Source organism: Cygnus olor, chromosome 3 (assembly GCF_009769625.2).
Source record: "Cygnus olor isolate bCygOlo1 chromosome 3, bCygOlo1.pri.v2, whole genome shotgun sequence".
Classification (NCBI taxonomy): Eukaryota; Metazoa; Chordata; class Aves; order Anseriformes; family Anatidae; genus Cygnus; species Cygnus olor.
Window position 1 is genome coordinate 53,629,618 of NC_049171.1, and position 26,292 is coordinate 53,655,909.

Genomic DNA, 26,292 nt, shown 5'->3' on the forward strand with positions numbered 1-26,292 from the left:
GCAGGGGGGCAGCGTTTGGCAGAGCGGAGATTTTTGGGCCCTGCCCGGGCAGCGCAGCACCAAACGTGCTGCGGTGCTGCCTCCGGACGGGCAGGGCACGGGGTCGGAGGCGTGCTGCTCCCTCGGCAAGGAAAAAAGGAAAATAAGACACACCGGCGGAGGGAAGGCCGAGCTTTAACCAAGGGCAGGGAGAAGGCATTGCATAAACTGCAAAGGCGCGGTGCTGGAAACGGGCTGGGCGCGGGCCTCGCTCCGCTCCCAGCTGAATTAAGGGGAGTTTCACCGCTGGCTTAACGGGAATAAAGGCAGGCTGCGTCCCAAAACCCCGTTCTTTAGAAGTTAGAGTCTGAGACAGATTAATTGGAAACAGGCTTAGAAGAGCCAGTTACACGCAAACGTTGGACAGAGTCCTGCAAAACTCCCTCCAGTCTACGAGCAAACGCTTCTGTAAAACTTCAGGATTACATCCGAAACTGAAGGATCAGCGGCCCACGATTTGCATCCACCAAAATCAACCATTCCCTTTAATTTTCGCTCTGATTTTCCTCTAAATCCTATTTTTTTCTCACTGGGTTGCGTTTCCCCACAGCTAGATATGAAACTCCTGCTTAAACCGAACGATGAGCGCTGCGATCTTGACATGCCTTTCCCAGAGATGTGTAACGCTGCCTGGAGAGCTGTGCCAAGATCAAACTGCTTCGGATTGAAGAATTCAGCCTGCTTGGAAAAGGAGATAAGAATCTGCGCCTTTTTTTTGTTGTGTTGTTTTAAAGGAACATTTAAGGTGGCAAACACGGAGTTTAGCTACTGAAAGGCAGTTGACTAATGAAAAAGCTTCCTAAACGGTGAAATACCGCTCAGCTCCAGCAAGCATATTCTGTTTCAATCGCTGTGTACGTGGGCGTACAATATTTTTCACAGATTGCCCGCAAAACTCATCACTACTTATATGATAATATTTGGGGGCTGAATTTATTGCTGGCTGGAATAAGTGCCTTTCTTCAGCCCTCTGAAGTAATTCCTTAGGTTGCCATGTTGCCGCAGCACTCCATGAGCCGATACAAGAGTTGGAAATCCCATCACCCAGGTTCTGCTCCTGTGTCTCAGCTGCCTAAAGGGAAGCCCTCTGAACTCACCAGCTTGCTGCATTTTTGGTGCCTGAGGTAAGTGCCAGGGGTTAAATGTAAATGCATGCCGGGAGGTTCATCACCACCCTCATCGTTCTCTTTGGGACATCCTGCTGTTTTCCTGAGCACGTGGGAAGCAACAAGTATTTTCAATGCAAAGGCAGAACCTGTTAACTTCTCCAGCCTCTGCGATGAGATGATCTTTCCAAGGACAACAATAACCTCCTCCTCAGAACAGAAGCCAAAATTTTGTATGCAGAGCTTTCCTGTTGTGAACACCTGATGTTACAAACACTTAGTAGCAGAGTCATGTGGGAGCCATTCAGTGGGACCGGTCATGCATGGAAAGCTACTGGCACACAGAGCTGTTCACAAGATGGGGGCAATGGAGACTGCAAGAAAAAAAAATAATGCCTCAACCCAACATTGCTGTACAAGTCACTTGTTTTAGGTCAATAATTTACTTTAGGCCCAAGACAGAGTCATATAAGATATTGCAACGAACATGAACATACAGGGAGTATTTGAGGGGAAAAAAAACACTCAGATATGAGTAGAAGAATCAAGACCTGTACATGCCCAGTTTTGACTGTCTGTATTTGACAGGAAATGCAGCTGTAAAGTTAAGCACCATTGATAGGTCACCACATTAAATAGTGTCAGATAATCTGAGTGAAGCATGAAGAAATGAAGCCTAGTGTTTGCAATAATCTCCTGAGGATGGCAGTGGAAAGCCTGCCCACTTGCACCAGGACTTGCAGTGGAGGAGCTTCTTGCAACATAGCTGTCAGCACATCCACCTAGAGGGAACATTGAGCTGAGCTGGCTGACACTTCTCCCCCCCTCCATTTAATTTTTTTCTCCTAAATGAGCTGCATTACTTCCTGGATGACATCAGCTAAATGGGAAAAAAAACAAGTCTTCAGGCAGTTGTTTTGCTATGCTGAGTAAGGTTGGGTCCTATCCAGTGGTTATGCCAACAAAACACTGGTCTGCAGAGTAAAATGCGTCTGATCTGGGTTCAGCTGCAGGATTAGGAATCATTTCCCAGCTATCATGCACAAATCAGGCATTTGTAGAAAGGTAGAACTGATACATGAGAGGCAGTGAGAGAGCGGTTTGTGTAATCGAGGGACAAGGCACTTTTCTATAGTAAATGTTCTGAATGGGCAAATTTGCTGCATATTGACTGAAAGACATGGAAAAAAATGTGTCAACTGCTTCTTTTCATATATATATATATATATATATATATATATACACATATTAACCAGCTGCACCTATTTTGTCCTGGCTCTAGCCTTAAATCTTGCCTAGTGATAGAGAATTAGCCTGCATGTTCTAACAGATACGTGGGACAGATAAGGGGAACATTAACAGCTGGCCCATCTTGCGTCACATTCAGCTGAGACTGATTCAGCTCTTTACACAGTGAGTTTGTACCAGTGCTGCTGCCTTGCAAGGGCCTCGTAGTACGATGTTCTTGTACTGACCACTTTTAAACATTACTTGACAGCTTGCTTTTGAAATACAATACTTTCGTCCAGATCTTCAGAGACAGATTTAACAGGCTTGCCTTTGGGAATGCAATTCATAAACCCAAGTTAGATGTTCTTTCTAGAGTAAGTAGCATGACGAAGACATTGAGTTCCCAGGGCTCACAAGCAGGCTTCGTAACACCCAGAGTGCTGCTTGGAAACAGGCTTCGGCCATTTGAAGACCACATGAGTATGAAATACTCTCTGTCTCTCCGATTTTGGCACTTGGCTGCAGTTCTGAGTTCAGTATGTGAGGAAAGTGTGACTCACAGCTGCAAAAACTTTGGTCTTCAGTGCTTTGAGTATAAGGGACTGTCTTATGCTTTAGTTTAAGAGCTCAGAAGAAGGAAATATTGACCATTTATTTAGGAGCCCTGTGGTTAGAGCATTTGCTCAGGAAGTTGTAGAGCTGTGTTCAACACACGTTTGTACTCTCAGGTGATTCAAATTCACCTCTTTTGTCTTGCCATAGTGTGTCCTAGAGAAGGTACACTTTCCCTACCCTTCCTTTTGAAGTTGTACTGCAGCTTAGAGAGGAGTGCAGGACTCTGATGGCAAAGAGGAGAGGAGTTTTCCTTAAGGAGTATTGCTCAACAGTCCTGAAGTGAGAGCGCTGGACTCCCAGAGAAGCCTACAGCCAGAGTACTGGCACTAATCTGGGAGGTGGGAGGTGCCAGTTTTTTCTCTTCACGATGAGCTTAGTGTTGAAGACTGGTCTCCTATTTGAGGATGCAAAGTAGAAGAGAGAAAGTGAGATTGTGTGACAGCCTTTCTCAAACATTTTCTCTAAACACATGAGATGAATGTGGCTAATACCCACACTTTATCCAAGCTTTGGCTAATATACAAACTTTTTTTTTATAATATAAATACTGTAGAAATGTATCAGGAGTATGAAGCTGTAAGCTTGCAGAATTTATTGCTCCACTCCTTCAACCCTTTTCTGCCATGGCTGATGAATGGTATGCTAGGTCTCTTTCCTACCAGTATCTTCAGAATTACCCTTTATAACTCCTTCCATCTCCACCTGAGGGAGGGGATCATTCATTTCTCAAAATGAAGGCTCTGTAATGCACACAGCTGGCAGTGCTTATTTGGAGGGTTCACTGAAAGTGTCCAGCTAACACCCAGCTAAGGGCAGAAAGCCTCTGCCCTTTCTCTCTTCCCCATGATTTCGGATGGCACAGAAGATGACCTGCAAGAAATGCTGCCAGAAGAAAGTGTTTGACTCTTGTTCTGTAAAAAGATGAAATATTAAAAGCATTTTCTTCAACATCACAGGAAGTCTGAGTCTAGAATTTGATCTCTGACCCCTTGCGGGATTGTGTCCAGTACTGGCATGAAGCTCTCATACTCAACCTTAGATGGCATCTTTCAGACTATCACACTTAAGTTACTCCTTGCTTTTCATCATTTTTTTTTTTAATTGCTTCTGTTAAAGACTCTCTGCAGTCCCTCAGAACAAGCAAATGAGGCCATGGAATTACATGTACAAGGGAGAGGCAGGAAAATAAAAGAAAGGGAAAGTGCTACAATATTTTACCATTGTTGACATCCTTTAATCAAATTTTAGCTATGAAGCTAAGAATCAGAAGATAGCTTTTATGGTATTTCACTGTTCAGATAAGCATCTCCTAATTATTCTCGTAGCAATTAAGGCTGAAGATGTTTTGAGAGGTCCCATGAAATTCCATCTGTACCTTAGGTTTTTGAGATGTTATTAAAAGTTGTGACAGGCCCCTCTGTCCTCTTCTCTTGCCCTTCAGAACCAAAGAGGCTCCTATTATGTGTTGTTGATATGCTCTTTTACTTCCATTCTCGCGTTTCTGTACCCAGAATCCCCAGCAAAGGTAAAGGCCACTAGATATGGCATATTTAAGGGACAAAGCTCAATGGATTGTAAGTGACTGAAAACTATTTACTACTGTACTTTCCTTTAGTCTTAATTACCTCTAATAGCACCAAAGCATCTTATGCCAGCATTATGACTGTAACAATTATGTTCTCCCAGCAGCACTTTCTTGGCTATCATCAAGTTTGTATATTACATTTAAAGGTATGAAATTAGAGTTTATTCTGACAAGATGAAATCACAACAGGGAATGAGGCAAAATTTCCTTTCCAAGGTGGCATCATTTTCCCTAACCAGAGGAGAGAAGTGTTGGCAGAGAACAAGACATGACCAGTGGAGATGGATTTTGCAGTCATTCAACAGCTGTGTTTAGCAACCAAATTATGGGAATATCTGGACATCTTGGTTTCAAACTAGAGCTTGCTGTTTGAATATATAAACCCAAGGGAAAGCAATTGGAGTGTAGGTTACTAACCTGATGACTCTGTCAGGGAAGAAGAGTACACTGTAACATGATTGAAAGTATTACCAAGAGATCTTGAAAACAAAAGACACTGCAGATTTATTTACAGTTATTTGTATTTATTTATTTATTTATTTATTATTAAATTTATTTATATTAGGAGTGCTTGGTTAGTATAAGATTTTAAGTCCATGGGCAATGTTTCCTTGGCTGTTTCATTAAAAAAAAAAAAAAAAAAAAAGCAAAGCTGAAAATGTTCCCCAGCTCTTCTTATCATCCCAACCACGCTTGATGCCACGTGGAATTGCCCTCATGTAATAGCTGAAGTGGTGTCCTTGTGCTTCTTTCTTCCCAGTGGCTGTTTCCCTAACTGGATGAGTTAATTCTGCTCAACAGCACATTTTAATAGTACGAGTACAGATATGGCTTACTGACTATACCCTGATTGAGACATTGCTGCGGATTTATTTTTGAGTCTATTTTAAAAGCCACTCTCTCTTCTGGAGATCTTAACAGCTTTGGAGTTACAAGGAGCAGAGCTTATGTATTTAGTTATTTCCTTAATTAGTCTTTCTTATTGAAAATACTTCACTATTTACTGGTTCTGTCCTCTGGGGAAAAAAAAAAGTGATGCATCTTTTTTTTTTTTTTCAGTGGATCTCTTGAGGCCCACTACACGTTTCTTCTTCACAGACTTTTGTTAAAAATTGTTGTGGCCAGTTCCATCAGTCCTCAGCAGATTCTCTTACCCCAAACCCATTTGGTGACTGGGAATTTCTTTTATTTATTTATTTATTTTCTTATCTGTGCCATTCATGATCTGACTTACCTTGGTACATAATGATAAGGAGTCAGATGTGTCCCACTGCCACCTGACTGGCTGTGTGGATTTTTTTTTTCTTATCAGATCACTCAGAGTAGTGACTCTTAGCTGCAGAACGCCAGCTGGCTTGTGCATACATGGCGCACACGTGTCTGCTCAGATCTTCCACAGTTGTGAATTATTTGTCTTCTTTAAATGAAATCCAGGATTTTCAGTCTCAGTTCAAATCTGATATTTTATCCTACTGAAACTCCCTTGTTTGATTTACTGCTTGGGCTACATGATGCAGAAAAAATCACAGCTAATCTGACCTTTGCTCTTGCTGTTTGGCTAAACCAGGATCTTATTGAAAACCTAGACAAGAAAAATGGCGTTACCATTTTTTATATTTTTTTTTCTGTATGATGGTGGGCCTTATTTTTCTCAGCTAAAAAAAAAAAAAGCTGACCTATTTCACAGTAAGACATAATGTATGGAGTGTGCTTTAAAATCCTTAAATGAAATGCTGTTTTGGGGTGCAAAATTTTTGTTTTCCTTAGAAATTAAATTCTCTTAGTTTCCAGTGCTCAGTTACTAGACCAAGGACTTGTAGTACACCACTGACAATCTGTCCTAGACCAGTTCTGGTTCATTTCATTTATTTGGCTGTCTTCCTGAAACACAGGTCTCCTTTCTCCTCTGTATATGTCCAGTTGTCCCTGAGCTTTCTGCTTTATTGACAGATGTATTGCCTCAATATCATCTGATGCTGTGGGCCATTGTTGCAACCCTGATCTAGCAGCATCTAATGCTTTCCTGAGTTCAAGGCATCTCTGAATGCTTTATGTACTCCAAACACACCAGGCAGTATGTAATCCTAGGCAGACTTGAGAATGACAACAATGAATTAGCAGCAAACAGCATTCAGAGAGGCAGATTTTTGTTTAAGATGAGATGCAGGAAAATATCCAGTGCTGAAAAAAGAAGATAATTGATTCAGAAGCAAACGTTTCTTAGGGAAACCTTCAGGACTCAAAGAAGCTGGTGAAGACCAGAGAGTTTTTTTCCTTTCAGCTTGGTACTTTTGGCATGAAGGTCTTTGTGTAAGTGGGGTATCTATAGTATAAACAGGAACTAAATAGGAGTATCATCTGGAGAAAAGGGTAAATATTTGCATGCAAATCAAGTCTCCAAGTTGGGGTACAAGTGGGGGAAGGTTCTCTAAGCATTTCATAGTTTCATGCCTCTTTCTATGCTTCTGTAGTTCTCTTTCACACAGTCTGTTTCCTTTAATATCCCTGTCAACAGGATAGAAACATGCCTTTGTCCTGAATAAACCTACAGGGTAATCGCAAATGTGGAAAGTGAATAGTTGTTTTTTGTAACGGTGGTTGAACATCAATATATTTATATAATAAATCTACTGTAAGAGATAATATCTAATATTTTCTCAGGTTAACCAGTAACTGGCTAGTTTTGCAAAATATTCGTCTCTTCCTTATTATCAAAACTTGGTTTTGATTCATCATTGGCACCAGCTATTTTGCTCAAATGAAAGCAACTTGGCATGTCTTTCTCCTTATGTATTTGAGTCAACAGATGAGAGACAGCAAAATAAGTTAATTGTTAACTTATGTACGTGAACACAGAGGACAAATTCCAAACAGAGCAGAATGAGGCATCTGGGTAAGGTCATCATGCTCCTAGAATCACCCATTAAATTAAGTTTTTACCTTGTTGTTCCACTTTTTTCCCCAGAAGGTTAGCACAGAGATAGTTTCTTTCAATGGGCACACAGCTTAGTATTCAATCTGTATTAGGAAAACATTGATTTGCAAATTGACCTTTAACATATCTTTAAAATTAGGATTTTTTTTTTTAATGAGTGTTTCCTGATAGAAAACAAAATTTACCACATAGCATTCAAGAAGCTGCACGTAATTTGTTTCTCTCTACTTGGAGTGAAACAAAGAATAAATCCCTCCTACCTAGCAGGCAGGGAAAAGCCATGTTACTGTAAGGGTTTGGGCTGGCATGACCTATGCCATGCTTTCTGTGAGAGCTGGAACATACCGCTTTCGAAAAAAACACAAGGTGTTGTCTTTAAAGATCTTTATCAGAAATGGCTTGGTATCATGCTGCCTTTTCCTACAACCTCGCCATATCTCTTCAAAGAAAGATTTTCTGTGTTCTATAGCCTCATGCTTACTCCTCTGTTTCAGTTTTTAGTGACAATTGATAGTGCAGAACTCAGGTGGTCAGAAAATTTAATATGAGGCAAATGTTTGCCTCAAAATTTTAATGGAATTTATATACAACACTACTAAAAAGTAACTCCCTATTTGCCAAAGTTGTATCAGAACATTTGTGTAATTGCAAAGGGATCTGAATAATAGTGGAGGAAAGCTAAGTGACTTTGTTACCAAGGCTGTGCTGTTTTGTTGGTGTCTCAAAAGGGCTGTTGCATGGGGGAAGCCTTGTGCTGACTTGTCATCACCAGCCCTGTCCTGTTCACAGTCCTGTTGTGGCTCTGAAGAGGCCTCAACCAGTCCACTTGGGGACCACACCTTTTACTACAAAGGTCCTTTTGCATGTCTGGCTACTCACTCCATCACTGATGTGTTTGTGCCACATGTAGCTATCCCCTTGTCATCTGGAAGGACGATAACTTCATTTAAGCCATTGCCCATCAGCACCTCATAGCAAAAGTGAGAGATCAGGAACATGGACTGGAGGTAGGCTTTCAGGCTACAGACTTACTTGCAGCGTGCCCCCATAGAATCATAGAATCATTAGGGTTGGAAAAGACCTCCAAGATAATCTAGTCCAACCATCACCCTACCACCGATGTCACCCACTAAACCATGTCCCTAAGCACCAGGTGCAACCTTTCCTTAAACAACTCCAGGGACGGTGACACCACTACCTCCATGGGCAACCCATTCCAATGCCTGACTACTCTTTCTGAGAAAAAATGTCTCCTAATTTCCAACCTAAACTTCCCAGCCTTTTGTAGCCTGCACAGGTGATGTAGACTTTACTCCCAGCCTGGAGCTAGCCTTGCTGGAACATCCTGCAGGAGGTCATCGGCCCAGCTTCTCACTTCCACGAGGGGAAAGCACAGGCCTGACCCAGAATGGTTCAAGACTGACAACACAAGTATGGATTGCTTGTCCATGGAATATGGACCATATGGCATATAGTCTGCTGGAAGGATGAAATTAGAGAGCAGTTCTTAGGGCTGTATGTATGTGGAAGGAAAAGTAGGGAGGAGAAAGCAGACGCTTGTGAACTAAAGTCTGCCTCTGAGGCACTGTCAGGAAACCAGACATCATCATTAGATATTATTTATTGCCAGCTTGATTCCCAACCCATGCTTGTTGGCCAGGATATCTTTTGCACTAGCCAGAGGCAAGAAGGAGGCCTAAAAACATCACCTCCTCTACACACTGGCATTTCTTTGTTTTACTGACCCAGGACCATCTAGATGTTGACATGGATGGTGCCCGGTGACCAGGGAAAGTACAGACAAAGCAGCCAGGTCACTTCATCTGGGCAACTTTCTGCCTGTTCTTGTGGAAGTGAAGCAGGCTTCTCTTCCTTCTCTTGCTGTGGTTGGAAGTGTAACACCTATTGACAATCCTTCCTGAAGAAAACTGGTGTCCATGTGTGTAGAGCAGGAAGTGGGATTAGGAACCCTTCTCCCTGAGCTGGTGCTGCTGAGTGGCCAGTTTATAAAGGCAAGGTAGACATGAGGTGCCTTGATGGCTTTCTACTGAAGTTCTCCTGATGCCCTCTTAGGCTAAGACAGAGCAAGTGGTCTGTCTTAGTTACTGTTTAATTCAGTTAGGTTACTTAATGTGATGTGGAACTAAACTGTGTAATGGAGAGTCAGACGTGCTCTGCAGCCTTGACCAGCATTTTCTGCACAGAAGCAGTGTTGTTCCCTGCAGCTGAATCTTTTTATAAGCATGACTTGGAGGTTAAACCACCAACCAGGGCAGCAGTCTTGCTAACAATCTTGTCTGTGAAGTGGCTCATGAATGGTAAATGCAGTGAACTAAATACTGAGATGAATGTCTAAATGCATAAGTAAAACAGACATGGATAATATTATGAAATAGGAAGTCTGAATGAGTTGCTTTGGTTTAAAACATTAACCTAAAATGAATTATTTCACTGTCCTTCCCAAAACAGGATGGGTGGATATGGAAAGTGGATCCATAAATAGAAATTGCAGAGTTACGTCCTGTGTCAGGCCTGTCTAATACTCCTTATCCTTTGCTTTTCTTCAATTTTTAACTGAGGAGATATAATCTGAGCTGCCTATCATTGAGATGGAGAACTAGACGGACACAAAAAAGAGTCCAAGCATTTGGGAATACAGAAAATAACCAGTGTTAAAATAAGAAAATACAAGCCAGATATTATTATAATAGTAATGAAATAATATATAAATACTCTTAAAATATGCAAAGATAAATTTCACTTGAAGGGCTACTAATAACCCATTCATACGATATTTCCAATGTTTAACACTCCACTGTCAGTGTTTTTCATTGACTGGGTTAGATTGATAGTATTGAAAGACTCATGAGGTGGCAACTGGCCAGTACTAAAATTTCTCTCTCATACTATCTGTACTAGTTTGACAGACAATATGTCCTACCTAAGCATTTCCCACAGGAACAAAACAAAAGTATCAGGAAAGAACACAGTTCCCTGAATGAACTATTTGCTCAGCAAAGAATCTCGAAAGTGATTTGAACGGGTTTTGGTTCACTTTAGGCTTTTTCTTAAAACAGGTTTGTAGGATTAAATAAGCAAGCCTAGCATGACTGTAAGTACACCTGATTGCCTTGTCTTCAAGAAGGGGATGGGCCTCTCGTAAAGTGTCCTTTTTACTCGCTTTTCTACTTTCTCCCTCTACATGTTCAACAAATTATTTTTTCATAAAACAATATACTGAAAAAATTGATTTTCATTTGTGTTTTTTTTTTTAATGAAAAAAATGAATAAAGGAATTAAGTAAACTATCCTATACTATACTGAAATTATTAATTATAACTTGTCACCAAAAACTCTGCTGTCGACATTATTCAAAGGCATAAAACTGTAATGAACGGACAAGCAAATATGCTTGTATGTTTGTTTTTCTTAAAGTGCAGAACTCAGATATTTTCAAACATAAATCTAATCCTGCAATCAGTTATGCTCGGGTTGATTGTAGTCATCAAAAGGGATCATGAGGTCAGGCTGTAGTGTACTGTAGGCTGACAAAATGTGACTCTGTTTCTTACTCTCAAGAACTGAGTCAGAGGGGTCTGACTGTGTTTGGGCCTCGATGAAGATTGATGTGGTGCAATACAGAGTTGAAATAATGCTGATAAGTGAAGGCACATATCAGGATGAGGAAAATTTATGCTTGACCCTTTTTTGAGTGTTTTTAACAGAGTTCTGATCTGTGATCCCACTAAATCTCCAGCTTCTTCTTTGTGACCAGGTAGTGGTAGCCAGAACACTGCTCACCCTTTTCTTTTACCTCACTATAATTATTATCCTTTTTATACTAAAATACACTAAAATTGTACCGAGAAACTTCAGTTAATGTGGGATGCAAAGAAATCTAGGTATCAGAAAGTATTCTATAGTGTTCCATGATCTAAATTAGCTTCTAGCTATTCTTAGATGAAATGTAAGCTATGATTTACCCTTGATTTCCTAAATGGCCTGAGTCATAGCACCTTAGGAAAATCTGTCCCCTAAGGTGATACTACTAGTTCTTAATACGGATATTAAAATCAGTGTATGCTTCTTTTCTTCTTTTTTTATCTGTTCTTTTGAGGCTATAATTTAGGAGTTCAAGACATTAAATAGTCCAGCAAATATATGTTAAAAAAATCAAACGTTGTCAAGATAAGTTGTTGTTATTTAACATTACCAAAAAGGCCTGCAAAGCAAGATAAACTGTAGATAGCTAAGTTTTCTCTTTCCCCCTTTTTCTGGCTGTTTGTAAAAAAAAAAAAAAAAAATTAAAGGAATGGAAAAAGATGCACTCTGGGGGAAGAAGGGGAGTATCCTGCAAGCCTAACATTAGTCTAGTAGGGGCCATTTCTACTGACTCCTTTTTAGACACTGGAGAAAGATAAGCTCCTTCAGATGTGATAAAGAACAGCTGTCTTGGGCTTTTGTTCTGAATCACTTCTGGAAGAGATGATCTCTGTCCGTCTGCAGCAGACATGTATCAGCCTCTCTCGAGCCTGAAGTGGCCAATACCCGCGAGCTTGCAGAGTACTGCCCGCGATGATCACACAGCAGCAGCAGACAAGCACCAGTGGCTTCTTCCAGAGGTGTAAGAAAGCCCTGGAGATTTTATTTTCTGAATACGATGGGGAAACAGGCAAGTGAATGAGCTGATATATAATACCAAGAGAAAGACCATTCTTGCCTGACAGCAGTGACTGTTCTAGTAGCTCTGCATCCTTGTTCATAAAGCGTGAACTATTAGTGAAAACAGGCTTCCTTCTCTCACAGTCCTCTCACAAGCACTGAGTAAAGCATTTGGTCTTGTATGCAGCTTCCAGTCACTGCATTAATGAAAAGTAGCTGAATTGCTCTCTGACAGGTTCCCATCACAGAGCCGTTTCAAAAGCTCTGGTGAGATGCACAGTTCATTACCAGTGTTTTCGACTGTAATGCTAATGGGTGACCTATTTTTCTCCCCACTAATATACACCTGTCCCTTACTGGAGACGAATCCAATAGTCCTGACCATCCTTTGATTTTCACCTTTGCAAGGACTTTTTACTCTGTGATAAGGTAATAGAAAATCCATCATCTGATCTGGTAGTGCTCATGTGCTCTGAAACGTTTACACTAGGTACTGGACGCCTGCAGTTATGTTGTTTTTTTTTTTGTTTGTTTTTTTAACTGATGTAGAAAAGAATAGAGTCAACCCCCTGCTACCTTTGATTTTTCCTTTCCCCTCAAGCCACTGCTTGTTATATTACCCTGGCAAAATAATTTCCCTCTTGTAAAAGCCATCTCCATGAAAGCCACTCCTGTGCAGTGACTCAGTCACACAGAAGCATTGTATGCGGGGAAGCTCCCTCCACCTGGATCGTTGCAAAGAACTGAGACAATTTAACACAATCAAAGAGAAAAACTTCCCAACTTAGTCAATTGTGATATTGTTACAGCTTTCCCATTAGTGTGGGGGAAAATATTGATGTGTTGTGACTGATGTTAACACAAGTGTCTTTTCTTTCAAATTACTGGATTTGCAATCAAAGGACTCCCTCTGTCCTTGGGCTTTCTGTAAGGCTACCTTTAAACACACTCTTTTTGCCTGTTCAGGAAGCTGTCATTAAACAGCAATAACCTTTTATTACTGAATTTAGCTGTTTTTGAATGGGTGACCTAGAGATTAAAATTTCAGACTCTGTTACTAATTAACAGAGTCATTTGAACCCTGATGGATGTATTATTTAGTACCTGGACTTAGATATTTTCTCCTTTCATTTTACAAAGGTGAATTTCACGTCTTTTGTGATTTGAAAGCTGACATTTATGGCAGAGTACATTTAGAATGCTTATTCATCACTTCACGGTGATGAGCACTTGTCTTCTTGGCCCTGATTCATCAAAACTTTCAGTCATGCTCTTCTTGTTAGGCACAACTTTGAGTGTGTTCCTAAAGGCTTTGCTGAGGTAGGGGAAGACTTTTTCCTTTGAGAAGTGCTATATGGTGTATTTGCATTGGATATGGAAAGGTAAAGTATATATTAGTAAAATACATCTTTGCTTATTTGTAATTATAATGGCTTTATATGAATCACAAAGCATAGAATTTCAGTGGAAGAAGTTATTTTTATAATACATGGGATATTCAAACAAACAATAAGAAACTGCTAATTGATAAAATATCTGACACTGTTTCACTGGAAACCAGGGAACAACTAAGCAGTTTTGAGTAGAAAACTGGAATTAAGAGCAAATAACCCCACCTGTACTATAACCAGGAAGCTTAGGCATCCAAATTAAGGCCTAAGTTATTAGAGAATGCTGTTTGAAGGTTAAAAGTTGATTACTAGAGCTATGCAATTCTTTCTTCTGTGTATCTACAGTAACTGAAAGAACCTGAGAGCTAAATCTCTGAGGACTGAATTGTAATCCCATGTAAACATTTAATTCACAAAGTTCAGCACAATTACACACCTTAAAAGTATATTTTACAGAGTAATATTTAGTTGATTATTATTATTATTATGCATGCAATGCTTGTGAAACAAAGTGTTTAAAATCACAATTTAAAAATAAGACTTAAATTCAGAAAATCTTTAGAAATAAACATCGGACCTTTTGTGAAGTTCCTTGTCATTGTATTAATGAAAAGTAGCTCTTCATTTCATCCTGGAAGGTACTTATCAGAAAGCAGCTTCGCAGTGCTGGTTCAGAAGCTGGGGTAATGCACCAGGAACAAAACCTAAGGACAGTATCAGCATCAGTTTTTAGACTTGTGACTAATTGGTCAAACTGTTTTTCTCTTCCATTATAGGTTTGTGGGAAGAAAATAGTTTTGGAAAGGCTTTCAATGAGTGTTTTAGTTTAAAAGTCCAACAGCTTGGTCTTCAGTTTAATTTGTTGTTCATTACATTACCACCCTGAATGAATTCTAAGGAAGCTTTTTATTATCCAAGTATTCTACTAAGACTTAGGTCACAGCTAAAGAAAGCAGTTTAAGTTAGATCTTCTACTGTTAAGACATCTAAGATTACAGGGAACAAATATTTCTCTGTCAGGTTAAACGCAGTCTGAACAATACTGCAGTCTCAGACAGGTTAAAAAACTCCTTTGCCTAAGGAATTGTTGTTTATTTTTCCTTGCTATCCTAAATAACTGTGAAACAAGTGGAAAGAGCAAGCCCTGTGCCACCCAGGAGCTCTTCCCAGCTCACTGGTTCAGGCGCATGCTGCAGGGACAAGAGACTCACTCACGCTGCACCCCTCTTGACTGTACTGTAGTTTCTAAGCAAACTGCAGCTCAAACATCAGCATTGTTAGGGAAATGGGACTGGAGCACATAGCAAAGAATCCTGCCATACTATGTAGGTAGAGCCAGGACATACCATGGTATCTTTAAGGTAGTCAGTTACATAACCAAATTAAGATCTGAGAGAAAATAAACTGTCACGGACAGAAGCAGGAGATCGGAACGCCTTTTATAGCACTGGGGATTGTATGGTCCCAGTGAATAGGATTTGTCATTAAATTATTTGGGGTTAAGCATAGGAATGAAGAAGGTGTAAGGTTGTTTTTTTTTTTTTTCCTTTTTTATTTTTTCTACAATATTGTGTTCTTGTGTTTCTGCTTTTCAGGGAGGAGTACACAGGCACCTGCATCTTTGATGCCACATCTACCAAGAGGCAGCCCCACTAGCAGAGCTATTATCTGTCTTTGACTACATATCTGTCAGTATATAGAGAGATATAGTTTTAAATACAACCTTGTAGAAAACAGAACTCCTGTCTGAGTCAAGTCATTTTTTAAAAAAATTGGAGTGGGCTCCTGAGAGTTGTTCAGCTGTTGTGTGACAATGTAATTAAGAGTAGAGCATTGTTTAGGGCACACGAGACTGTCTTCATGAATAACTTACACTCATACTCTATAACAACCGACTTCGTGTCAGCATATATAGAATAGCCAGAAAATAAGTGATGGATGCCTCATTAGCACAGTTTAAAATCAGTGGGCACTTATTTTTTTCACACAGGTTCCTTAATTGGAAAAAAAGATACTTGGCCAGATGGCTAAAAAAGAGATACTTCAAAGGAGCAAAACACCAGGGAAACAAAATGGCATGAGGAGAGTTGGAATGAGATGGCACTTGCTGATCAAGAAGCAGTAGCATGGAATTGTCTTCTGCATTTCATGCACGTGAAGTATAGGCCTGCTTGGGTATATTTCTAGAAGAGGAATAAGCCAAAGTGATTCTCTGAATATCTCATGAGATTTCATCTTTTTATTAGTCAACATCTTTTATCTGAGACCACAGTTCCAGTCCCAACAATGGATATATATAGATGTATTTTTTATTTTTTTATGTAAGTAAAATCTGCTGCCAGATTAATTTCTCAACCTTTCCAATTTGCTGTAAAAAATCCTAGAGAGCAATGGGAGATGGTGGAATGACTTTCTAACCTTTTTTTTTTTTTTTTTTTGAAGGAGACAAATTGGAATATATAACATTAATTAATCAAACATGAGTCAGATTTTACAATGCTCTCTGGATTTTTTATCTACATTTTAACTGAAACTTTGGTACAATTTAAGAGAGATTTTCATTTAGAGCACATTTCTTTCTTGTTACATTGATTACATTGACACTGATGCATGATGGGGCATGATCTGGAGAGTCTTGCAAATGCTCACATCCAGTATGGGCATGTTCCATAAGAGCACAGCTGTGTTGCTTATTGCTGAGTCTCAAGGTCTGAATATAAGAAGGTCTTCATAATTGAGACTACCAAGTGATTTATTTTTTTAATTTTTATTTTATTTTATTTTATTTTATTTTATTTTATTTTATTTTTTCCAGGTTGAAGAGACACGTTTTCTTGCATTGAAAAAGAAAAAAAATACAAAACAAACAAACAAAACATTTGCTTTTATCTATATACCATAAATCTACTTTCCAATAAATGCTTTATTTCCAGCAGCAGCCGTGGGAAGAACAGAATCCCCTTTCCTAAATTAAGTTAGGATGTTTTTTTTTCTTATAGCGACAGATCAGAAAACAAGGCAGAAAGCCATGACTTTTTGCTGTCAGCCCACCAGTCAGGAGCAGCACATGAAGTGAATGCTTTTGTCTGTGTGCTACAGTTTAACTACCCTGTGGTTAGCCTGTGTGCTTGCACACTGGTGGAAGAAAGGGGAAGGTGTGACAGGAGGAGATTCCCCTTCACCCAAGTACTCATAGTACCCAGACAGAGGCTGGCACAGCACTATGCCCTCTGCTCCTGCCTTTGTGGCCTCCTCCTCGAAAGGCTGGTGCAGAAGCTGGCTGTGGAAAACCTGATGTTCTCTGCCAGGATGGCGTTCCCCCTCTGCTCTCACCCCAGCAGGACCCAGGCTGAGAAGAGAAGCTCTTTCCTGTCTGTGTAAAGGGAATTTTTCTGTGTCTTTAGCCCATAGCTGGGTTAGTGACAGGGTAAAAGTGACAAATTAAATGGATAGTACAGGGAGACTAGTCTTAACAAGAAACTTCAGAGATCACCTATAATTTTAACTGAGCAAAACACATGCTATTTTATCACTTTCCAGTAATGGCTCAAACTAATCTCAGTTTCTCCCTGGGAGAAGGAGACTTAGATGAAATGATATTTGGGTGGCAGTGCATTTAATAATGTTTGATAGTATATTATTTTTTACAACAAGCATAAAGCTTGTGATTTTTGCTCCTCTACCATAACTAAAATGGCACTCTGAACACTGCAAGTCTACAATTGTGGCACGGTGCTTTTGCCTCTGTCTGCATCTGCAAAACAGTAGTGAGGTGAGGGAAGCAGCCAACTTGAAGTGAAATGACAGTGTACCATTTGACCACTGAGGAAGTCACAGCTAAAATTAGAGGGTAATTCCAAATCTTCCATAATAATACTATGCCCTGCTGATATGTTTCATTGTCCCTTTGTTCCCCCATGTGGATCACCTATACCCCGCTGTATTCTGAGTCAGTCCAAGGAGAAGTGTTGGTGATTCAGGACTACGGGTCCCTCTCAGATGAGTGTTGTCCCTTTCTGGATTGAAAACAGGATGCAGGATGTCTGCTTGCACACATGTTCCTGACACCTGGGGTCCGCATGCATATTCCTGACCATGGTCACCTTGGCTTGCAGTGCTCAGCATAAGGTAGCTCAGGTCTGCCTTGTACTGCCTCAAGTTATGGCTGGATCACCGTTTGGCACAGACGTAGATGTATGAAAGCAGGATGGGATGTGGGAAAAACCTGCAGCTGAAGGGAGATAAACATGCAGAGAGGAGAAAGCCAAAATATCGCTGTGTTCCCATTGATCTTTGAAGTTGTCCCCAGACATTTTTAGGTTAAAGAACTGACAATTACTTGGCAGATAACCCATGGAGACACCAAACTTGACAGAATTAAGAATTGTTTGTTCCAAGGGTGACATGTCCTTGAACAAGTTTCGGGAAACAGTACATACACAAGTGCCATCCATAAGCATCATTCATGCATGCCTGCTTGCTCGACTGTCAGAGCACTAAGACAAATATGTTGCTGTGGTCAACGCAGGAGAGCACTGACACTCAATTTACAGCTGAGTTCTTCCATACCATTTTTAAAGCAGAGCATACTGTTGAATGAGTGTAGTGGTGTGTTGCATAAATGTGTTATTTTTTTTTTCAGATTTCTCCCTCGAGGGTCAAGTAACAGAAGCAACAAGTAGTTTACTGAACCCCTCACCAATCTCTCCAGTTTTTAAACACTGAAAACTTGTTGCAGACAGCATTGTTTAAATAAAGCTGGGATTCTGTGGCTTAATTGAGGAAGTTTCCATATCTCTGTCACGCTCAGTTTATTCTGTCAGGAAAAAGTTTATGCTAACTCTAAATAAGAAATTTCTTGTCAGAAATGTAATTTTTAAGTTATTTAGAGAGACAATTATTTAGGGAGACTGTATAAACTTTCTTGAATTATGGGCTTGACCACATAAGAAAATACATATGGAACAATTTAGGCTGCATCTGTTATAATGTAATAGCCATTTGCCTAGATACCCTGGGTGGACTCAGGGGGGATCTTATCAATATGCATAAATACCTGAAGGGAGGGTGCAAAGAAGACAGAGCCAGGCTGTTTTCAGTGTTGTCCTGTGACAAAACAAGAGACAGTGGGCACAAACAGGAACGCAGATTCTGTCTGAGCATCAAGAAGCACTTCCTTACTGCGCAGGTGACGAAGCACTGGAATAGGTTGCCCAGAGAGGTAGTGGAGTTTCCCACCTTGGAGATCCTCAAAAGCTTTCTGGACAACCTGCTTTAGGTGTCTCTGCTTGAGCAGGGGGGTAGGAGCAGATGACCTCCAGAGGTTCCCTCCAACCTCAGCCATTCTGTGATTATTCTGTGACATGCAGCACTATTTTTAGGAAGGAGAAAGTTGGAGCAGGCCACTAGGTATCTGCTGCAGGATATCTTCATTCTCTAAACGTATGGAAAATTCTTAGCAACATGTGGCAAGGTTATAGACAGACATTTTGGTGGGGCTCAGTAAGATGCAGGTGAGAAAGAAAAAGGCCGTGGACCTTCATCTGTGTTGGGAATCTCAGAGGAAATTCCTATACAAGGTGTGGATCTCTGGGATTTCCAACAGGGAGTTTTTTTATCTTTTAATGTTTCCTTTCCTTTTATAGGACATTTCATACTAGTTTATGAGTATAGTGCAACTTTATTAAAGAAATATTAACAGAAACATTGCTGGAAGTCCACTTTTTGTGTATGTTCCAGTTGTTCTGTATTTTTAGTCATTCTGGACAATTCTGGGGGCGCAATTCACAAAGTCCTTATGCTGGTGCCCACTGGTGGGAGAGTGCTGGTAGCAGCTTTTTCATTGTTAGGTGAGGTGCAGCCCGACACAAGTACTCTGTGCGCCATAGTAGATTGGCCAGCAGAGCCCTAAAATTGGGAGGTGCTGAGTCAAGGCTTCCAGTCACAGTGATTTAATGTGTCTATCATCAGCAAACACAAGTTTAAACCAACCTGCTGTAAAAAAATCCCTGACCAAGGAATTAATGCCAACTTGTTTATTCTTTCTGGTCTCCCTTGAGCACACCAACCTGCAGTAGGCATTAAGATTTTCCAGTTTCTGCCTCTCATGCCAGTGCGTGTGAATTACAGCACTGTAATTTAAAATAACAAACACATAATATGAAGCCTAAAATAATGAGAAATCTAGAACAACTGTACAGTCAGATAGTTTTACAGCCCAGCATTCAAAAGAAGATATAACGCTCTTCAGTCCTGAATTAAAAAGACAGGGATCCTTTGAACTCGTCCAGCCACTGGGCATTCTTCATTACCAACAACAAATTTTGGATCTTTGCCAAAGAATTAATATCCTTCTTCAGAAGAGATAAAATTAAATGAACACAGAGATCTTAGGTGTTTTGAAGAAAACTATTTCCACATAACCATACAGCAGAATTGATGCTAAGAGAGTGACTAGATCTCATTTGTGAAAACTGAAAATAGTTTTGACTGCATCATGTAAAATTTTGCTGTAGCCAGACCTTTGTTCAATAGAATAATTGTAGTACTGTGTGTAGTGTCTGATTAGTTCTGAGAGAATTCACTTTTTCTTTATAATTTCAGAAAAGTGACCAGCCAGCAGTGTTTGTCCGGTCCTTAACAGGATACCAGGAACCGGGAAAAAACAAGCACTTAGAAATCAGAAATCATCCTTAGCATTCCTAATAAGCCTTAACCTTTCCAGTGATGCAGAGGGCAATTATTGCACTTTTTACCCTCCATGAAGTGCAGGTAAGTCATAGCACTAAAGAACTTGTATATTTTTCTGCATTTTATTCTTCCAGGTCTGAGCTCTTGATTCACAATACCACCGCCATCAGGCCTGGAGACTGAGGAAAAATGGTGATTAAAACATACCTTTCCTAGAACAGATTGCCTGGCTGGCGTAACTGATTGTTTGTCAAAATTTAGTTTCTGTTATGTTTTTGTGATAATAGCAAGGTAGTGAGAAAAGTGTGGTCTCTGTGTTATGGTGCTGAATGCTGGCTGGGGAGATGTGGGTTTGTTTCTCAGTTCTGCTCCAGATTTTCCTCTGACCTAGTAGTGCTTTACTGCTTTGTGTAAGAAACCTGGAGGGTAAGCAGCCTCTAGCTCATAACTCTTGGCCAGAAAAATTCCTGGCAGTTCTGGATCCTCTGAAAGCTGAGGCCAAACAGAAAATGATGGAGTCGAAGGGACCCACTAAGCTCCTTTAATTCCAGTGATCTGGAAAGCAGAAAAAGGTGAATGGTGGAGGAAGAAGGAGGTAATTGTATGTATTTTTTAAATGACAGAAATAGTTTTACACCTTCAGTACACTTTCTTTCCTTTTCTGTTGACACATGTAGCCCACCTTTTCTCAAATGACTGTCTTGCTTTTTAATTGGCCATTACAAATTGTTCAGCTCTTTTAGGCATTGATCTAAGGAAAACTCTGAGAAGAAATCAACCTATTTGGTCTGACCTCTTAGCATTTGCAGTGCTATCTATCCATTCCTCCTAATGTATTTGTCATGCTGAATATGTTTTCTTTTCCTTTTACCTTGAAAACTAAATTTAAAAATCTCCGTTGACAGGAAATACAGGTTTATTTGCCAGTATGCACAGAAATCAAGGCATATAACTTCTCTTCCAGTAACAATTTGCTCTATTGCCCAAATGTAGCACATTCCTACCAGCCTTGGCACTGTCTGGGCCCTTGGTGAGGTAGGTCATTACAACATCGTGAGGGGCATTGTGGTTATAAATTGCTGAATTACTTTCATAGATCTTAGTCATGCCAAGAAATGTAGAAACATTTTTTTCCTAAATACACTTTCTCTCAGGATTTCCCTCCTACTGGATATGTTCCTGCTACCTTATGGCCTGATCTGTAGTCTGCTGGGAGTTAGACTCAATGGGAGTTTTTCCATTGATTTCATTATTTACTTTGTTTCACTTGGCATTATTGATTCATATTCACTTTAGCTCAGACCCTTAGGCTAAACACTTCTAAAACGTGAAACTCCTTCTGTCAGGAGCACCTCATTTTCAAAAAGAGATAAGATTTCTGAGACCAGAAATATTAATGTGAACCTGAATCAAGGAAAAAAAAATCCATACATTTCTGCTTATTCTGCACATTTTATACCTTCTAGAAGACATATGAACCTAGACTTTCATTTTTATTTAACCATCCCTTAATTTAATCCCTCCATCCTTCAATAAGTGAAGCACAAAAATCTTTCCCCATTTTTTTTCCCTCCTTGAGCCTTCCATCTCCTGTTTTTCCTCAATCTCTGCAGCAAGCTAATAAACACAGGCATCTGCTGCTCCAGGAAATATTTTGCGGTTTCCTACTATCTGCAGGTGGCTGCACTTGGCTGCATCTCCCAGTTCTATTACTTCCATGTTTCTCTGATGGAAAGATATAGCACCAACAGTATGTAGAAGTAGTATGGTTTGTCAGGAGAAATACCTGTTTGGGAATTCACACTTCCTCTGAATATAGTTCCCTGGATCTTTTCCCTGCCATGAAATATTTTGTGATTTCTTTTTTATTTCCTTGTTTATATGGAGAGGAAAACAGGAGCTTTTCAGTGTTAATTTTGTTTATTTATTCATTTGGAGTGAAGGCAGTAGCAGTGAGTAGTGGCTGAGTATCTGGGACATTCACAGTACATACAGAAAGCCCTGAGAATCTGCTTTAGCACGGGGCCAAGACACCGTCCTTCCGACACCTGAGTACAGAACCACTTGGCCACTCTGGAGTACAGCCCTCTTCTAGATAACAAACGAACAAAGAAACTGCAGCAATAATAATAATAATAAAAAAAATCAACTCCCCCCTGCTCCATGCCTACACTGGGGAGAACTTTCTTGATATGCGACTACCACAATTATGCTGTTTTAATTAATTGAGATTTTATGCTTTATTTTCTACCCCAATTAGGTCTATGCCTGAATTTGGTTTCTGCCTCCAGCACTGGTTTCTCCCGTTCCTTTGGGCTGTTATTTGACACACTTCTGTCTCTGCTGCTCAGCTGCCTATAAAACAAGGATGAGACATCCTAGGTTTCCCTGGGATGCTTTCCAATGATTGTAATAACTGAGTTTTGATGCTAACATGTAAATAGATGGAAGAATGCTAAATATTACTCAAATGAAGAATAATATTCATATAGGTACACCAAGAGGTTCTGGGCTGAATGGAACTCCATTTAAATAAGCATGTATTATTACTTTTCATTGCTTTGCTTTCTATAGTGCAATAAAAATGGTTTTGCCTCTCTTGTGACAGTGAATACAAAGAACAATGTCACATATGTTAAAATACATCATATATCATACAGATAGATAAATTCATATATGTGTTCGTGTGTATGTTAAACTTGCTTGATATGCAAGCTTGCATACTATGGTTGCTTGCAAGGTTGTTTTCAGTAGCTGCTTTTTCACAAAAAATGCAATGAGTTATTTTAGACTATGAGAAAAGAATCATTTACTGTCATTTGGGCTTATTTCCCAGATGGCATAATGTGAAGCTGTTACCAGGTAAAGTCTTCTTGCAGCAGTTTATAACTCTTAGGTATTAAGATTTTTTTTTTTCACATATTCTTGTTATTTATTAATAGTTATGAATCTACTTGTGACTTTACAGTGTAATTCTAAGACAGGATTGTACAAAAAGTAAAATAGAACAAACTGTGTAAATTACAATGCATCTGTATAAAACTGTATGAACATTAGATGAACATTAGATATTCCTATATATTCCTATATTATTAGATAATGTATGAACATTAGATATTCCTCTGTTCAGGGGGTTTTGTTGCATGTGGAGATTTTACACTGTACATTGTTCTACAAGCAGAGAGAAAGCTAAGGAAGTTCCTGACTGCTGTGTGAAGCTTTTACAGATGAACCATTAATACATTATTTTTGCAGTTCAAGTTGCTGAGAGAGAAAATAACTTTGTTTCAGGAGTCTGTGTGTCATCTGTTGCATTACACCTAAAAAAGGTGGCCAGATCCCCAGATGACATTGTGAACACTTTCCTTCTGATACTGTACCATTAGAGTTGGCAGTTTTGCCTTTGATAAAGCATAGGCATGAAGATCAAGGTAAGTGCCGACTGTGCTCTGCTGATCTGCTGGCCAGTTTGGGCATACTGGTGCATATTGTGTCTTCAACAAGTTGCTGCAGTGGGGTTGGTCCCGGAGGTACCAAGAATTACAGTGTTTGGTTCTGCTTGGCAGGACAAAGGTGGCCAAGGGTTTGGATTACAAATTCCATAAAAATTCCATAATCAAATAAGCTAAACTTTTGGTTTTCTTCTGATCATCTGACAGTCTGTATGCCCTTTTCATACTGTGTTTTCTTTTTTTGTTGTCTTTTTATTATTATTATTATTATTTTTTTCTGACGCACTCCTAACCTCCTTTCAACACCTACTTTGGCTTCTCAAATACTTATGGAAGAAGAAGGTAATAAATACAACAAGGCTCTTTAGTATTAGAAAATTGTGAAACTCATGTTCTCATGGGGAATCATACACTATAATTTGTAAAACAAATCCTGTGGTTAGTTTAGGTAGTTAGGAGTTTACATTGTTCCCATTAAAAGTCGAAAATATGTCTTTAACACCTCCAATGATTTTAATGGAGGCAGCTTCAAAACTTAATAAAATACTGTATCATTTCAAAATGTGAGAGTATCTGGTTCTGATTATGAAAGGTTAATAACATTTTAAATTGGAACTACAAAATATTAATCATGCTTCCTTCTTAAGTCAAATGCACGTTATGTCTGTTTCTATGGTGATGATAATTAATACACATGGAACTGTAAAAAACTCAAATGGACTGGATCCTGCTGTGTGTGGAGCGATTCCTGGAAGAATTAAGGGTCCACAGCCCCCAGTAGTGATAGAGAGGAGCATGTCAAAGGAAAACCACTGTATTTCGCACAAGCAGGTCCTGTAACTTTTGCCAATTAGGAGCAGAGTCTTTCATACTGTACCACATAATCCTATTGAAGGCAACCAGATGTGACTCCAGCAAGTGGCAGCACCAAACATAATACATCAGGTCCTGTGATGTTCAACAGTCTCAGCTCCTACTGAAGTTTGCATGGGTAGTTCTTGTCAGCTTAGACCCTTACCTGTAAGGCACCAAATTGCTATTCAAAGCACTACTAAATGATTCCCACAAAATAATTCCAGCGCCTGGGGCAGAGAAGTGAAAATGAACAGGACAGGAAATATGGCTAATGTACCATTTGAGAAGTCAAAGAGGAGAATTTGATTTTATTTCTATTTTCAAACAACTGCTAAGTGAAGTGAAGATATTTCACAAATTTGTTCTCTATGCCATTCCCTCCCTTCTCCCCATACTTCCAACTATCTCTAAGAACTTGTTTTCAATCAAGTATAGACAAAATCAAGTTTTAAAAGAACAAATAGGAAATATTTCTTATTAGTATAATTTGTATTTGTCATATTTTTGAGAAATCATTGCTATATATGTCTTTCAGTCATAAATGGGCCAAAGGTCAAATTTAATGAAAACTGAACTTTGATTTATTTAAGAAAATGCTGCATAGAAAATTATTCATCTTAGATTTTAATCCTTCTGTGGTTGGAGGGTTCTTCTGATTCCCCTTGAGAGAAGCCTTACACCCCATACTCCAAACTAGTATGAATGTGAGTTAGGGTTTTTAAGGTCAAAGATGAGACATCTTACATGAATCCATTGATGGGATAGAGTTGAATATGTAGCATGAGGTGGAGTTTTGGAAAAGCCACATTTCTCTCCTGTGCCTCTGCTATTGGGTGAAAGTAGTCGGAAGTGTCACTGTTATTCACAAGAGTAGGTTAAGCCTCAGTCACCAAAACTTGTGAAAATCACTGGAAATACTGAGATAGCATATTTCCTATCAAAAGTCTCACCTTTATTTGCTGCTTTAAAAGCTGGCATAAAAATACATATGTAAAGAAGTGTGAAGGTTGGACAGGCTTTTTTTCTTAAGCAGGCATTTACCATTTTAGGAGAAAGCAGAACTGGCATTTAAAAGCCTTAAAGCAGAGTATTTATCACAGGCAGTGAAACAAAAGCCTGCTGAATTCTAAATTACAAACCTGGTCAGAAATCGACTATCTGACTGTGCCTTTTAACTCTCCCTAAAGACATACAGTATGCCTTTGTGACTATCAGTGTCTTAGAGAAAAAAAAAAAAAAAAGGCATAGACAACTCTGCAAGATTCTTGGATAGGAGAAACAAATACACAGTTAAAACCTTTTAAATGTGGGAACTTCTTTGCTAGCTGGGAACCTGTGTCACCTCTACTACCCAGTTGTGCAGAACTACTCAGCGTTGTTTTTGTAATTGGTTTAAACCTACTGTTTCCTAATGGAAAGATGGAAAGATACGGAAAGAGAGCCTGCAATTCCACATTTTGTTTGGAGACAAGGCTTGCGCACCAGCGGTGCTTGCAGTAATTGAGCTATGGCATTATTCCGCCAAGTAACAGGTAAGGGAGACAGCAGCATACCAATTTGCCTGGTTTTTACAAGCCTCTAAACTTCACATGTAATTAAAGAGACTTTTCATATTTAATAGTATTTATCTTGTGTGTCAGATAACACTTGTTAAAAGTCGTCAGCTTTTCATTACCAAGATCATTAATACTATTGGTGATACCGTGACTTGAATAGCTCGTCACTTGTTTGT

At 39.5% G+C, this 26,292-nt stretch overlaps 1 long non-coding RNA gene across 1 annotated transcript; it reads left to right on the forward strand.

The window, feature by feature from the left end:
• Positions 1–7: 7 nt before the first annotated feature.
• LOC121068142 lies at positions 8–23,300 on the forward strand. The gene is made up of 4 exons (XR_005818654.1): positions 8–1,163; positions 20,167–20,334; positions 21,159–21,288; positions 22,514–23,300. It is a non-coding gene; the product is annotated as an uncharacterized LOC121068142 (long non-coding RNA).
• Positions 23,301–26,292: the final 2,992 nt, after the last annotated feature.